General features: G+C 40.7%; 1 non-coding gene and 1 pseudogene across 1 annotated transcript; one reads left to right on the forward strand and one right to left on the reverse strand.

The window, feature by feature from the left end:
• Nucleotides 1–2,562: 2,562 nt before the first annotated feature.
• Nucleotides 2,563–7,347, reverse strand: LOC112631786 (annotated as a pseudogene).
• A 7,242-nt stretch (nt 7,348–14,589) lies between these two features.
• LOC112616269 lies at nt 14,590–14,730 on the forward strand. The gene has a single exon (XR_003117605.1).
• Nucleotides 14,731–17,099: the final 2,369 nt, after the last annotated feature.

Raw genomic sequence — 17,099 nt, forward strand, 5'->3', positions numbered from 1 at the left:
TCATTTGCATATTTTCTGCAAATCTTATGGTCAATTTGTATCAGTATAAATCAGTGCCTCCTAAGCTTTTCCATGTCACGGCACACACACTAAAGTGATTTTTTTTTTTCTTTTTTTGAGATCAAGTCTTGGTCTGTTGCCCAGGCTGGAGTGCAGTGGCATGATCTCGGCTCACTGAAACCTCTGCCTCCCGGGTTCAAGTGATTCTGGTGCCTCAGCCTCTCAAGTAGCTGGGATTACAGATGTGCACCACCATGCCCAGCTAATTTTTGTATTTTTTTTTGTTTGTTTAAGTAGAGATGGGGTTTCGCCATGTTGACCAGGCTGGTCTAGAATCACCTGACCCCAAGTGATCTGCCCACCTTGGCCTCCGAAAGTGCTGGGATTACAGGAATGAGCCACTATTCCTGGCCCCAAAATGGTATTTGTACCACAGGCTGGGGTAAACTGAAGGAGATTTAGGGTGTCTATATGAAGTCGGGGGAACAATTCACTATTTTTGATACTAAATGATTATGAAGAGAAGAGAAATTACACAGCACTGGGAGACATATTAAAGGGAAAACCAATACAATATTTTCATAATTTTAATTTTAGTTATTTTTTAAAAGACAGAAACAAGTGAATTTTTATTTTTATTTATTTTTATTCATTTTTTTTTTTTACTTTGAGCTGTTTATGAATTTTGAAAAAGTAGCGTATTGGAGAAATAGTAAAAAATTCACATTTCTGAGCACTTACTTTGTATCAAGGACCAAGGCGGGTGGATCACTTGAGGTCAGGACTTCGAGACTAGCCGGGCCAACATGGTGAAACCCCATCTCTACTAAAAATACAAAAATTAGCCGGGTGTGGTGGTGTGCACCTGTAATTCCAGCTACTTGGGAGGCTGAGGCAGGAGAATTGCTTGAACTTGGGAGGCAGAGGTTGCAGTGAGCCAAGATCACACCTCTGCACTCCAGCCTGAGTGACAGAGTGATACTCTGTCTCAATTTAAAACAACAACAACAAAAAGGATTAAAAAGTAAATTCTGTGATGGACAGTAATCTTTTATTGCTGAATTTACAGCAGTTGGAATAATACCCAGTACGAAGAAGGTACCCCATAAGTATTTTTGATTGATTAAATAAAAGGTAAATCACAATTAATACAATTGACATTTGGAGGTACTGACCAAGGTTATACAGGTAGCAAATTTTTGAGCTAGAGTTGAGCTCAATCTGTTGGTCTTCAAAACCTAGGCATTTCCACTGCACAATATTGGTTTCCCCTTTGCAGGGAAGTGCATCCTCAGCCAAACGAATCATTTCTTGACACAGAGCAGGAAACAGTTCATTGCCATAAATCGATTCTGTTTCCAACCGAATCCTTTTGTGCACTATCTTCTTTTTTTACTCTAAGTGGAATCTTTATTAAATTCTGTGGAAAGCATAAATAAGTTATCATTAATTGCACTTGGAGCTTCTAAAGATTGAAAATTAAAATTTTTAAAAGTTTAAAGAGTTAATTAGGCCCCAAATCCTGAGTCACACTTAACAACATAGGGACCTTAATAACTATTGGTATTCAAACATTGATGAGCAGCAGTTCAAAATTTAACAATTCAGAATATTATGCCTGAGAGTATTTTGGAGAATTTCAGGTTTGGTGAGTGGAAATTGACTTTACTTTTTTTTTTTGAGACAGAATCTCACTTTGTTGCCCAGGCTGGAGTGCTGTGGTGCGATCTTGGCTCACTGCAACCTCCACCTCCCAGAGTTCAGCTGCCCAAGTAGCTGGGATTACAAACGTGGGCCACCATACCTGGTTAATTTTTGTATTTTTTTAAGTAGAGACGGGATTTTGCCATGTTGCCCAGCCTGGTCTTGAACTCCTGGCCTCAAGTGATCTACCCACCTTGGCCTCCCAAAGTGCTGGGATTACAGGCATAAACCACCGTGCCTGGCCACCTTTACTATGTTTTTCCACACCTTGTAACAAAGTGGTGCAAAGTTTTCATTTATTTATTCTTTTTTTTTTTTTTTTGAGATGGAGTTTTACTCTTGTTGCCCAGGCTGGCTGGAGTGCAATGGCATGATCTCAGCTCACCGCAACCTCTACCTCCCGGGTTCAAGCGATTCTCCTGCCTCACTCTCCTGAGTAGCTGGGATTACAAGCCTGCACCACCACGCCTGGCTAATTTTGTATTTTTAGTAGAGACGGGTTTCTCCATATTGGTCAGGCTGGTCTGGAACTCCTGACCTCAGGTGGTCCACCCACCTCGACTTCCCAAAGTGCTGGGATTACAGGCGTGAGCCACTGCGCTCGGCCTCATTTATTTATTCTTGAAGTCCTTGCCAACCTCATCAAATGCCCAGTAACAAGGCTTCCTTCCAGGCTTACTGCTGTGACCACAGAAGATTCCTTCTGTCCCTTGCAAGTCTTACAGCTAACATCTTATGTGATGTTGTGTAGCATACTTAGGAATATATGTGAAATTACTTAATCATATGCACACTCAGAGGTTGGAGGAACATGTTTGTGTGACAAAGCATCTTTTTCTATATCAGACTTTTTTTTTTTTATAAACAAAGCCAAAATGAAAATATAAAACCCCCTGAGATATCCATAGGAAGTAACTCTGATTTGGGCTGACATGGCTTATCTGAAGAGTGTGGGCCAAGTACATTCAGGGCAGCTTTTTTTCTCAGGGTCTGGAAGCATGAACGTTACTGGGGCAGACTTTTTCCGGGGCCAATATTCGGGACCTGATGGCAATTTAGGTACATCTCTGGAGCGAGGGGTGATGGAGTGATGAAGCACTAGAAGGGGACTGCCGTCAGAAGAAGGCAGTCGGGGAATGCTTGAGCTAGAAATTGCAGGTGGTACAATGCCAGTTTTCTTCTTGGTGGCTTCCTGAATGGCTCGTTCAAATTCTCAGACTTCATCAATTGTCATGTACTTGTTTGGGCATGACTCACTGTGTCATTTGCAGGTGAGGAATATTGATTGCAAACTTTTTATGTTAGTTTGCTCAGGCATGTTTTTTTCATATTCCTGAACATCATCCATTATGACATACCATTCATCAACCCATGCAAAAGCTTATGTCGTCTTTGACTAACTTGTGTACAAATTGCCCTATTTTGGTCCGAAGCCTCCAGACCTCCAACCTCACTGGCAGTCTCCAGCTTGTAGGAGCACATGATGGGCTGATGTCTATCTATTCAGCCTGCCCTTAACTGTCCCCATCCTGTCTTCTCTGACTTGAAGTGTTTAGGATCCTCAGATTCTTTGTATTAGTGCCCTGGAATTTCATTGCAGACAGTATCAATAAAGCAAACATCTCTCTCTAGGTTTTTGGCTTCCTTGTAAAAAACATTTACTGGTCAGGCATTGTAGCTACAGGTGTGAGCCACCGCGACTGGCTTTCTCTCTATTTTAAATTAAAAAAAAAAAAGTCAATGTATTATAAAGGATATTACAAAGGGTACAGATGAAGAAATGCATAGGGTAAGATATGGAGGAAGGGGAATGGAGCTTCCAAACCCTCCCTGGGTGCATCACCCTCCAGGAACCTCCATATATTCAGCTGTCCAGAAGCTCTATTTTCATGATTTTTAATGAGGCCTTAAAGTTGCTTTTATGACAGTAAGTTTTTAATATTAGGCGTTATAGTTGAATGGCTTTATGTAATTTTTGATTAAGACTTTTAAATAACAGTCTCTTCAATATTTTTATGTTCAACAATAGATTCTCTTCCCACAAATGTATAACAAAATTTAAACCAGTCTTCACAATTATTTAAAGTAATTATAACACTTGAATTACATTGGAAATAACAGCCTATCCTTATCTTCTCCTTATAAATGTAATATTGAGATTTCTTATGACAATGTGATTTCTATAAAACTTTTCCATATCAGGTATTTCAATATAATAATAAAGCAAAATTTTGCAGAAGGCGCTTGCATTGTTGGGATGGTCGCTTAGGAACCACTAATAGCAAATAGGGAGGTGTATCTGACTTACATGATGACAGAGATTTAAGTTGCTGGCTGTCCAGTGCCTGTCAGGAGTTCCCATCCAAACTCCTGGAACAAGGTTCATGGAGCTGCAGGAGGAGTTTATATAACAGGTTCCCAAGAGCATTCCAGGCAGCAAGATTAGGGTGGAGGATGGCAACAAGGCTGATGGCAAGCACTGGGCAGACAATAGTTGAATCTTTGTTGCTGCGTATATTAAATATGTCTGTCTATATGCCCATTGGTATTGGTGTGTTCTAAGTGACCACTCTAAAAAGGCAGGTACATTCTTTAAAATGTAGCTCTATTATTATTTTGAAATAATGTAGAGAGCTGGCTCCTAAAGTCAATATCTGAGTAATAGATGGGGTGCACTGTTTCAATCACAGCTCACTTCAACCTCAAGCTCCTGGTCTCAAGTGATCCTCCTGCCTCAGCCTCCCCAGTAGCTAGGAGCATAGGCATGTGCCACCACACCTGGTTAATTAAAAAAAAATTTTTTTGTAGAGATGGAGGTCTCGCTATGTTGCCCAGGCTGGTTTGGAATATCTGGCCTCAAGTTCCTGCCTTGACCTCCCAAAGTACTGGGATTATAGATTTGAGCCCCTGCTCCCAGCCCAGATGCTCATGCTCCTTCACCTCTCTGCAGATCCTCAAAGAAGGCTGCTTAAGGCTGGAGGTGACTCTCTTGGGGACAAGCCAGCCTACTTGTTGTGGGTGCCAAGGAGATTAGTGTCTCTCAGCATGCCTGTTAATCCATTTGTGTTTTACCAGTACATTTTAGCACCCTGATTAGCACGCTGTAGTATGAATAGTGTCTCAAAGGAGGTCTCCGTATCCCATTTCCCATGCCATGCATATGCCTAATGAGGATGCCCTAAAAACTGGTTGAGCCTAACTATTATCAGGAGATCCTGAAATTCTGTACCTCTAGGAAAGTTCTGCAAAAGAGATCTTCCCCAGTTCCCTCACCCAGGGTGGTAGGTGGGTTGAGGAGTGTCCAATATGGCACCCAACTGTGACCAACTGAATTGTGAAAGCCAATTGCAGTTCTTTGGGGTAGAGTCCAGGCAAACTTCTTCAGTGTTTATCAGTCCAATAGAAGCTGCTACTGTGAGTGGAAAAAGGGAGAGATTAAATAATCTGCTTTGGCCAGGTTTGTCTCAAACTCCTGACCTCAAGTGATCTGCCTGCCTTGGCCTCCCAAAGTGCTAGAATTATAATTTTGAGCCACCGTGCTTGGCCTTGAACTTTATTTTTTAGTGTAGTTTTAGGTTCACAGCAATACTGAGTGGAAACAAGAGAGTTCCCACTGCTATGTCTTCAAGGTCCAGCTTCCATATCATTATCTCTATGAAATCTCTGATTTCCCATAGAGGTAAATAAAAGTTTTCTCTTCTGAAATTTCACAGTCCCTTTAAGAAAATTTAACAAGATTTCATTTTCTAATCTGTTTTATTTGTCATGTACCTATCTTTTCTTCTTCGCTAGACTGTAAATTCATTAAGGGTAGGATCCATGTCTAATCTACCTCTGCATCTCCTAACACCATGGTTCCATCATTGTTTTGGCAAATATTGGAGTATGCATGTATTATTACACCGTGCTGCTTACATATTTATAGATCTGCTTTTCTTATTTGACGGACACCTCTGAGATTATATCTTTATTTTTCTATGTCTCCCAATGCCTTGAGCAATGTCAAGTATATAGTCAGTGGTGAATAAATGCTTGCTTTTTTCGTATGAAAGGAAGCTGGCTGTTCTATGGTAAAATTTCAGCTGAAACCTCTGTAAGTATTAAGTAGTAATCATAAACAATTAAAAATTATGGAAAAGTATAGAAAAATTTGTTTTCAATAGAATGTATTTATTGTGTTCTCAAAAGCATATGTTTTCATCTCCCAATGTTTCCTAAAGCTTGGTGACCTTTGTGTAGGATGAGACATCTTTCATGGATGAAAATAGATCTCTAACTCTTTGAAATCATAACTTCTTCTGACAGTAGAAATATATCAAGGAAAAAAGAGTTTGAGTCAAAATACATCTTTAAAGTTTTCTTTTTCTCAGAGCATTTGACATTTAAAACTCATTATCTCTTGCCACTTGAATCTCAGTGTTGACCTCAAGGATTCTGTAGAAGGTACAGGATTTAGAGGGCAAAGAGAAGCACAGTAAAGTGAAGTGAATGAAAATGAAGAGTAAAGAGGTATAACTTGGTCTTGGTGATGTCAAATTCAGACCAAGGGCAGTGGGTAATTTATGGGATGTATCAAAAGGAAAGGGATAAATGATGATGAGAGTAGCAACATTAAGTCAGAAAAGACAAGAAAAATGAGAGGCCAAAGGGCAAGACACACAATAGGTGAGGAGGGAACGTTTCTAAAATAACAACTGTGATCCTTTAATTTTTTTAAATTGCACCAATAACTTCAGAATACTGGTAATGAAAATACAGATACAATTCCCCTTCAACACCATTTCCCTGGAAATCAAATCTTTTTCCTTTTTTTTTTCAGCCCCAGAGAATGGAAAATATTTAGAGAGGTACAAAACTATAAAGTGTCTCTATAAATAACTACAAAATTTTGACTTACATTTATTTATAATGTCTAAGGCACAGCCACAAGATCTCCTCCTCTTAGGAAAGAAGGAGAAAATTTTAAGGGTTGGCTGCTCTTGGCTGGGTGTGGTGAGTCACACCCATAATCCTAGCACTTTGGGAGAAGGAGACTGGAGGATCACTTGAGCCCGCGAGTTTGAGGCCCGACTGGGCAATATCATAAGATCTGGTCTCCACAAAAATATTAAAAAAATATTAGTTAGCCATGGTGGCATGTGCCTGTACTCCCAGCTACTGGGGAGGCTGAGGTAGGAGGAGTGGTTGAGCTCAGGAGGTGGAGGTCTGGATTGCACCATTGTACTCCCAGCCTGGGCGATAGAGTGAGACCCTGTCCAAAGAAACAAACAAAAAACCACACACACGCGCACACACACACACACACACACAACAAAAAAATGAGTTCACAGCTCTTATCTTTACTTTAACTAAGTTTAGACATCCCTTCCTCAAGATGATTCTCCTTCTAATCCCAAAATAGCAGAAACATGGAATTAGGTTAAGACAACTGGCTAAAGAAATTTATTTCTTCATGCCATTATTTTCATTAATAGGCATTCTAGACTTTTGAGGTACTTATTGCTTTCTGTCTTAACATACATATTAACACTCATAGATGTAACATACCCTTATGAGCATACTTACATTTTGAAAAATCTCCTCTTCACCTTCAAATTGTGGAGAAATAAAGCACTGAAATAATTCATTATTCATAATTTCCATCCAAGCTAGTGCTACTTCCTAACTATGGACCACATTATAGACATGGTAGGTGGCAGTTTACATATATTTCCTACAGAATCATTTGTAACTATAACTTTTCATCTCTAATTTGGAAAAAATAACAAATTCCAAGGAATAATAATAATAATATATTGATAGAGTCTATCTTGGGTATACAGTAATTTATGGATAAAATATACATAAATGTTGGTATTTTATTGTTTATAATAGATTACTTGCAAGTCACCTCTCAGTTGGTTAAAATGCAATCATACATGACGTTATGGTTGAGTATGGTTGGTCTAACATGGTGTTGTAATGAACTATAACCGGTGTAGCCACTGTAAAGACTTTTTCTTCTTGTTGTTGTCACCAAGACTGGAGTGCAGTGGCGCGATCTCAGCTCACTGCAACCTTCACCTCCTGAGTTCAAGTGATTCTTCTGCCTCAGCCTCCTGAGTAGGTAGGATTACAGGTCCCCGCCACCATGTCTGGTTAATTTTTGTATTTTTAGTAGAGACAGGGTTTTGCCATGTTGGCCAGGCTGGTCTTGAACTCCTGACCTCAAGTGATCCACCTGCCTCAGCCTCCCAAAGTGCTGGGATTACAGGTGTGAGCCACCATGCCCAGCCTTGTAAAGACATTTTAGCCCTCTGACAGTGAAGTCAATGAGGGGACCTTGAAATTGTCTGTGAATGTCTCATTTCTTTTCTTTTCTTTCCTTTCCTTTTTTTTTGAGGCAGAGTCTCACTCTATTGCCCAGGATGGAGTGCAGTGGCACAATCACAGCTTACTACAGTGTAGAACTTCTGGGTTCAAGCAATTCTGTCACCTCAGCCTCCCAAGTAGCTGGGACCACTGGCATGTGCCACCATGCTTGGGTAATTTTTAATTTTTTTGTAGAAACAAGGTTTTGTTATGATGCCCAGGCTGGTCTCAAACTCCTGGACTCAAGCAATTCTCTTGCCTCAGCCTACCAAAGTGCTGGGATTACAGGTGTGAGCTATTGTGTGCAGCCCATTTTCTTACAAGGACCTGAATATCAGCTCTTTGCCAAGTCAGATGATTTCATTCCACAGGTGCAGTATATTGACCGTGTTCAGTTGGAAGCAGCCAGTTGAGAGAAAATGTCCCAGTGTCCCTAATCTCACAAGACTGTGGAATGAGTCTTTGACAGTGGAGAATTGTAACAGTGAAACAGTAAAAAAACTACAGTAACTAACTCCAGAATTAAGCGGCATTTACCCATTCCTGCACATAGGCAAGGATAATTTTAGAGCACTGAGATAATATACAAAAATAGCAATAATGTAGTTTTAAAAGCTAACTCTGGGATTAAAAGAGAAATATGTAAACAATGAACTCTGTTTTCTTTTTTTTTGAGATGGAGTCTGGCTCTGTCGCCCAGGCTGGAGTGCAGTGGCCGGATCTCAGCTCACTGCAAGCTCCGCCTCCCGGGTTTACGCCATTCTCCTGCCTCAGCCTCCCAAGTAGCTGGGACTACAGGCGCCCGCCACCTCGCCCGGCTAGTTTTTTTTTTGTATTTTTTAGTAGAGACGGGGTTTCACCATGTTAGCCAGGATGGTCTCGATCTCCTGACCTCGTGATCCGCCCGTCTCGGCCTCCCAAAGTGCTGGGATTACAGGCTTGAGCCACCGTGCCCGGCCTGAACTCTGTTTTCTTAAAGATTTATAGGAGCATTGTGATCTGACCAAAAACAAAGAAGTTCCCAACCTCCTTGGACCCTGGCTGGCACCCAGATGTCTGTGTTTATTGATTACCTCTTGATCCCAACTCCCTTGCCTTCCCCTGCCCTTAAAATAAAAAGAACCTGAAATTTGTACTGATTAAGATGATACTTTAGAATGCTAGTTCACCATCTTCTTGGTTTTGCTGGCTTTCCAAATAAACCTACGTTTCTTCCCACCAACGCTTGTCTCTCAAGTTTGGCTTTTGAGCTGCTAGCTGCTGACCTGTATTCAGTTACATTTTCAATATAAATCACTATTATTTATCTTGGGAATCCACTGGTTGAAATTCAAGTTCTTTCTCTACTGCCAAAATCCAAAATTTCCATTTCATCAGCCTCAAATGCATTTAAAAATGTCAAAATGCATTATGACAATGTTGCCAGATAAAGCCAAAAATACCTTCCACCTTTTATTGTCTTTGAATACTAAGAAAATGAATGAAGGAATAATAGAGATGCTTCTCTAGAAACTTTAGTATTATAATTAAATCTGCCAAACATTTGCATATGGTATTTATTGCACAGTGTTTTATATTTTCCAGGGAGAGAGAGAGATTGGTTACAGTCAATAAGTTGTATAACTGATACCTGAATTCACTCTTTCCTTTCTGTGTAAGTTGATTCCAAGGCATCAGACTATAGACCTGGAACAGAGGAGCAGAGGCATAATTCAAATTACTGAGCATCTTCTGCTAACAATGTGTAGTAATTTTTTTACTTAGTAGATGTGAACTTAACCCAGAACCTAAGTTACCTTAGTTCATGTGTACTTAGGCTCTGGGTTTAAAAAATAATGAATTATATCATTCTAGTCTTTTAATTAATTAATTAATTTATTTATTTTTTCTTGAGACGGAGTTTCATTCTTGTTGCCCAGGCTGGAGTGTAATGGCATGGTCTCGGCTCACTGCAACCTCCGCCTCCTGGGCTCAAGTGATTCTTGTGCCTCAGCCTCCCAAGTAACTGGGATTACAGGCGCCTGCCATCACACCCAGCTAACTTTTTTGTATTTTTAGTAGAGACAGGGTTTCTACTGTTGGCCAGGCTGGTCTTGAACTCCTGACCTTAGGAGATCCACCTGCCTCGGCCTCTCAAAGTGCTGGGATTACAGCTGTGAGCCACTGTGCCCAGCCTATAATTTTTGTTATTTTATTTTACTTTAAGTTCCAGGATACATGTGCAGAACGTGCAGATTTGTTACATAGATACACATGTGCTATTGTGGTTTGGTGCACCACCTATCAACCTGTCATCTGGGTGTTTTTTGTTTTTTTTTTGGGACAGAGTCTTGCTCTGTCACCAGGCTGGAGTGCAGTGGCACTCTAAGCTCACTGAAACCTCCACCTCCCAGGTTCAAGTGATCCTCCTGCCTCAGTCTCCTGAGTAGCTGGGACTACGGACGCGCGCCACCACGCCTGGCTAATTTTTTACATTTTTAATAGAGATGAGGTTTCACCATCTTGGCCAAGATGGTCTCGATCTTCTGATCTTGTGATCTGCCCGCCTCGGCCTCCCAAAGTGCTGGGATTACAGGCATGAGCCACTGCACCCGGTCACCGTCATCTAGGTTTTAAGCCCTGCGTGCATTAGGTATTTGTCCTAATGGTCTCCCTCCCCTGTAGCTCTAGCCTTCAATTCGAAGTCTAGTAGGGAAAATTTTTTTTATTTTTTTGGGACACGGCTTTACCCTATTGCCCAGGCTAGAATGCAGTGGCACAATCTTGGCTCGCTGCAACCTCTGCCTCCCTGGCTCAAGCCATCCTCCCACTTCAGTTTCCTAAGTAGCTGGGACTAAAGGCATGTATCACTGTTCCTGGCCAATTTTGTGTGTGTATATGTGTGTGTGTGTGTATATACACACACACACACATATACACACACACACACACACACACACATATACATATATATATATATATATATATATATTTTTTTTTTTTTAAGAGAACAGGTTTTGCCATGTTGGCCAGGCTGGTTTTGAACTCCTAAGCTCAAGCAATTCACCTGCATCGGCTTCCCAAAGTACTGGGATTACAGATGTGAGCCCCCATGCCTGGTTGAAACAAATATAAATAAGTGCCAATGGAATGTAAAAAACCCCTGTATTGAAGCACTGTGTCACAGGTCACCACCCCTGCCTAGCGAACTCTTCTCAGAAGGGAGGAACTTTGAGCTGGGTCTTGAAGAATGAGTTGGAGTTTTCCAGAGAAAAAAGAAATCTGATGGTCTTTCAGGCAGAGGAAACAGCATATGTTTGGGAGTAAGAGTTTTGGGAGAAAGGCAGAGAGTTCTGTGTAACCAAATTAAAAGGAGTGTGTGAGTGTATTGCTCTGAGCCCCATTTATATTTTATTTCTGAACCTACTCTGTGAACTTTTCTTCTGTCTATTGCTTTCTGAAGTGTTTAAATAAACAATGATTCAAGATAGACCCTACACTTAGTAGCCTTTCTCTCTATTGTGGAGTGGGTTAAGATGAATCTCCAGGATATTTATAGATTATACCTTTAACATGTTCACAATGTATTGACTAAGACAAACTAGAAGCATTTTACTTCTATTTACTTGTGTGAGTGGAAGGAACTGAAGCATAAAGAGCTGTGAATGACTCATTTGGTGGGGGGTGTTAGGCTATAACTTAAGACCTCTGATTTCAAGGGAGCCTTTGGTTCATATCTGCACATCTTCCAAGATCTACAGGCATTGTTTTCCACAGCACAAGTACCTCACCATCTTAAGGGAAGGCACATAAAAGGAGCAACTGTCTCTGCCAACCTGAGATCCTTTTTATTCTGAAAATACCACCTGTACTCACTGTTTACCACCCACCAAGAAAGCAAGTGTTTAACAGCTCAGTCTTGGGTATCCACAGGGCCTTAGCCTATGCTCAGCACAATCTGATGGGAATTGGAGATCTATAAGACATATATATATATATATTTTTTACCTTCTTGGAGTTTGTAATTGGGATGAGATTACCACCCAGTTAGAGCTTAATTACAGAGAGTTGGGCTGGGCATGGTAGCTCAAGTCTGTAATCCCAGCACTTTGGGAAGGTGAAGCAGGAGGATCCCTTGAGTACAGGAGTTCAAGACCAGCCTGGGCAAAAAAGTGAGACCCTATCTCTATAAAAAATAAAATAAAATAAATTAGCCAGGTGTGGTGGTGTGTGTTTGTAGTCCCAGGTACTTGGGAGACTGAGGTGGAAGAATGGCTTGAGCCCAAGAGTTTGAGGCTACAGTAAGCCGGGTTTGCCACTGTATTCCATTCTGGGCAACAGAGCCAGACTCTGTCTCAAAAAACAAAAAAAATTTATGGAGGGTTGACTACAGAAGCACAATAATTCTACCTGTTTCTGATGATGGACTTTCAAAACCTTTTTCTGAATCAGAATTTCCAGCTGCCTCCTGAAACATTTACCAGGATGTGCCAAAGACCCTTAAATTCAACAGATTCAAAATTAGATTGGTTATTTTTTTTTTTTCCTATTATTCCTATGTCAAGTGTTCTCTATTCTATATTTAGATCTTGGTTAATGGTATTATCTCCTGTTCAGCACGCAAACTAGATATCTGTGGGCCATAAATGACTTCTTCCTTTCTCTAACACTTTAATATCCAGACTACCACTAAGTCATGTTCATTGAATCTTCAAAATGAGTTTCAAATTTCCACTGTAATTTGGTGTAAATGTAATAGTCTATAATTCATATTATGCCAAAAATGTATAGCTTCTATGCATGGGTAGCAATGGATGCTGTGGTTGGAACATCTGTTTGACAATGTACGTTGGCTCAGTTTCTTCTGGTTACACCCATTTCAGGTTAACTCAGACTTGTAAGATTTCTCTCCACTCCTGGCTCCTCCCCCAGAGGCATCTGGGTGTGGAGGAAAGCTGACTTGTCTCATGTGATGGGAGAAGTGTATCTGGGGATTGGGAGGTGATGGAGGCAAGATACACATGCTGTCCTCTGAGTTCTTGCTTGTCTCCAGCTGAGGTGTCCTTTGCTTTTCTCTGTGTGTGTTAACCTATGTTCTCACTAAACTATCAGTGACAGAACTAGTCCCACCTGGTCTTTGGTATGTGTTAGCATCTGCTGTTGTTGAGCTAGGACTCCACCATAGTCTCTGGTCCTGTGGCTGCTGCATTCTGGCTCAAAGTCCCTGCCATTTCTTAAGTCCTTGCAGCTTGTCCTGCACCCCTGAGCAGGTGGGAACCTCTGGCTTTTCTGCACTTTACTTACATGCCTCAAGTCCGGAAACATGTCTGGGTAGACACTTCCACTGGATGGGTAGAGGCTTTTCCCACAGGGTCTGAAAAGGCCACCGTGGTCATTTCTTCTTTTTTGTCAGACATAATTCCTCAGTTTGGCCTTCCCACTTCTATACAGTCTGATAATGGACTGGCCTTTGTTAGTCAAATCTTTGCCCCATCTCTAGAAGATGAAGGGCTTTCTCTAGTTTTTCCCCTTTCTGTATGGTCAGGTCATATCATTCCCCATGTGAATGCAGCATTTCAACTCCTTTCCCTGTAGCCGTAAGATGATAGGACTGTAGGGGAATATGATTTATAGAGGAAATAAGGACTACATTTACTGTTTTCAAAATAGTATTCTTATTACATATAGACTCATTTATACATACACACCTCTGTGCATTTTTTATTAAAACAAAATCATTACTATACTTATTTTTTGTAATGCCTTTTTAAATCAAACAATATATATATTTGTTTGTGGGGGGAGCGGGGGACGGACTCTCGCTCCGTCTCCCAGGCTGGAGTGCAGTGGTGTGATCTCGGCTCACTGCAAGCTCCGCCTCCTGGGTTCATGCCATTCTCCTGCCTCAGCCTCCCGAGTAGCTGGGGCTACAGGCGTCCGCCACCACGCCCAGCTAATTTTTTGTACTTTTAGTAGAGACAGGGTTTCACCGTGTTAGCCACGATGGTCTCAATCTCCTGACCTCGTGATCTGCCCGCCTCAGCCTCCCAAAGTGCTGGGATTACAGGTGTGAGCCACTGTGCCCGGCCTTAAACAACATATTTTGCAGCACTTTCCATGCCAGGACATTCAGATATATTTCATTCTTTTTAATGGGTACATAGTATTCCATTCTATGACTGTATCATAATTTGTTTAGTGGTGGATGTTTAGCTTGTAGTATTCTATTTTTTGCTATTATAAATATTTCTGCAACATACATCCTTGTATGTCATGCAAGGAAAATTTACTGTTTCTTTATTTCCCTTACTACTTTAGTGGGCTTGTTTTGTCCTGCCTAAAAAGATTATTTTCTACCCTAAGACCAAATACATATTTTTTGTTTTTTCTTTTATCTTTACTTTTCTTATGTTTTTTTCTTTTCTCTCTTTTCTTTTATACTTTAACATGTTTAATTCATTTTTATATTTTAGACATTTCCATGATGTAGGTAGAATTATCATTTTTCCATATATTATAGAGTTGTGTATTTTTTTTAAAAAAATACATTTTCAGGTCCTCTCTCCCACGGTGGGTGAGTACGGCGGGGGGGTCCCTTTCTTCCTCAGCCAAGGCTGAAGACAAAGATCAGATCTTGAGGATCATTTTTAAGACTGCCATGTGCTGGGAAACCTTGTTTTCCTACCCCAGACATTTGTAGAAAACAAAACAAAACAAAACAAAAACCCAGTTTTTTCACAGAAAAGTTCCTGGTTGGAATCAGTTACTTGGGAAACTTAGGTTGGGTGATGTTCTCATTGATCTCACTTTCATACTCAGCATTTCGGTTCCCATTATTTTCTCTTAAACTACAATTGCCAAATGGCCTAAACCTGTCTTTGCAATAAGGTAGTAGATGTAAATTTTCTCCTCCCCTATTTGCAATAGTTAGGTTGTTAATTAACTGAATGAATACTCAATCTCTGATCCCCATTGCAAACATAATGATGCAAAAGCCAAGATCTGGGTGATTTAAAATCATTGTAGAACCCCAGCGTGAACTCCAAAAGTCAGAATTTGTGCAGTGTTATAATATTTTATTTTATTTTATTTTTAAGAGATGGGGTCTCACTGTGTTTCCCAGCCTGGAGTGCAGCGGCACAATCATGGCTGACTGCAGCCTTGAACCGTTAGGCTCAGCTAGTCCTCCTGCTTCAGCCTGCCAAGTAGCCAGGACTTTAGGCACATGTCCCCACACCTGGCTAATTTTAATTTTAAAACATTTTTGTAGAGATGGTGTCTCACTATGTTGCCCAGGCTGTCTATCATAATGTTCAAAACAATTTCAACGGGCTCATTTGTAATAAAATGTAATAGCAGAGTTGTTAACATCTGCATTTAAAAGATATCTGTTACATAACTGTGTTTTGCAAAAAGAGAATTTGTTTATCTTCTTAAATCTATCTACCTACCTACCAACCTACTCATCTGTATTTAGATCTAGCTATAGATATATTTGAAGAAACAGAAAAAATATGTACAAAGAAGAAAAGAATTTACTGGTACCCAGTTAATTGGTCAACATTTTGGCCAGTTTTCTTCTCATTTTGTATTTATGCAATGCACACATGGTTTATTTACCTACAAAGTAGAAGAGCACCGCCTACATTCTGGCCAAATGTAAAAAGTTGACTATTGAAATTAATATTCAGTGGAACTGAGGCTGAAGGCAAATGTAACCATCAAAGAATAAATTTTAATGGCCGGGTGTAGTGGCTCAAGCCTGTAATCCCAGCATTTTGGAAGGCCCAGGTGGGTGGATCACTTGAGGTCAGAAGTTTGAGATCAGCCTGACCAACATGGCAAAAACCTGTCTCTACTAAAAATACAAAAAATTAGCTGGGTGTGGTGGTGGGTGCCTGTAATCCCAACTACTCGGGAGACTGAGGCAGGAGAATTGCTTGAACCTGGGAGGAGGAAGTTGCAGTGAGCCGAGATCGTGCCACTGCACTCCAGCCTGGGCGACAGAGCCAGAGTCTGTCTCAAAAATATATATATACACATTTTAATACCAAGGTAAATCCAGTTGATCAAAATAAGATCAATAAGCATAATTATTACTATAATTTCATATTAAAGTTTTTGTAGTAATATTTTAGAAGTTTGACATTATGGCCCAGGCACAATACCTCCTACCTAGATCTTAGCTGCTGGTCTGCTTGTACCTTTGCAGATTCTTCAGACCGTACCTTTGCCTACTAAGGAGATGCTTGTTTCAGCTAAGGGCAGTGAGCGGATATAATGTTTGTTGCCATGTAGCCATCTTGCCACCAAGTTGTTGGATGTTCTCACCTCTGAATTGTAGCCAACTAAAGACTTATCTACTCTTCGTATTCTGCCTTTAAAGATTGGTAGTTGTGAAATTTCACTGAGGCAGTTCCACAAATTTAAGCTTTTTTTGCCTGATTACAGAAAAATACTGAATATTGTTGTGCTCATGTTTTTGGTTTTAAAAAATTTAAGCTTGGGCAACATGGTGAGATCCCACCTGTACTAAAAGTTATTATATTATTTTTTGAGACCAAGTCTCACTCTGTTGCCCAGGCTGAGTGCAGTGGTGTGATCACAGCTCACTGTAGCCTTGACCCCCTTGGCTCAAGTGATCCTCCTATCTTAGCCTCCTGAGTAGAGGGGACTACAGGTGCGCACCACCACACCTGGATAATTTTTTGTAGTTTTAGTAGAAATGAGGTTTTGCCATGTTGCCCAGGCTGACCTCAAACTCCTGGACTCAAGTAATCTGCCTGCCTTAGCTTTTCAAAGTGCTGGAATGAGAAGTGTGAGCCACTATGCCCAGCCACTACTAACAACTAAAAAATTAGCCGCATGTGATGGCATGGCTGTAGTCCTAGCTACTTGGGAGGCTGAGGCAGGAGGATCACTTGAATCTGGGAGGTGATTATAGGCGGTGAACCCAGGAGGTATGATCGTGACACTGCATTCCCACCTGGAAGACAGAGCAAGACCTTGTTTAAAAGGAAAAAAAAAATGTATGCACATGATGTATATAATTATGTGGACAAAAT

Source organism: Theropithecus gelada, chromosome 1 (assembly GCF_003255815.1).
Source record: "Theropithecus gelada isolate Dixy chromosome 1, Tgel_1.0, whole genome shotgun sequence".
Classification (NCBI taxonomy): Eukaryota; Metazoa; Chordata; class Mammalia; order Primates; family Cercopithecidae; genus Theropithecus; species Theropithecus gelada.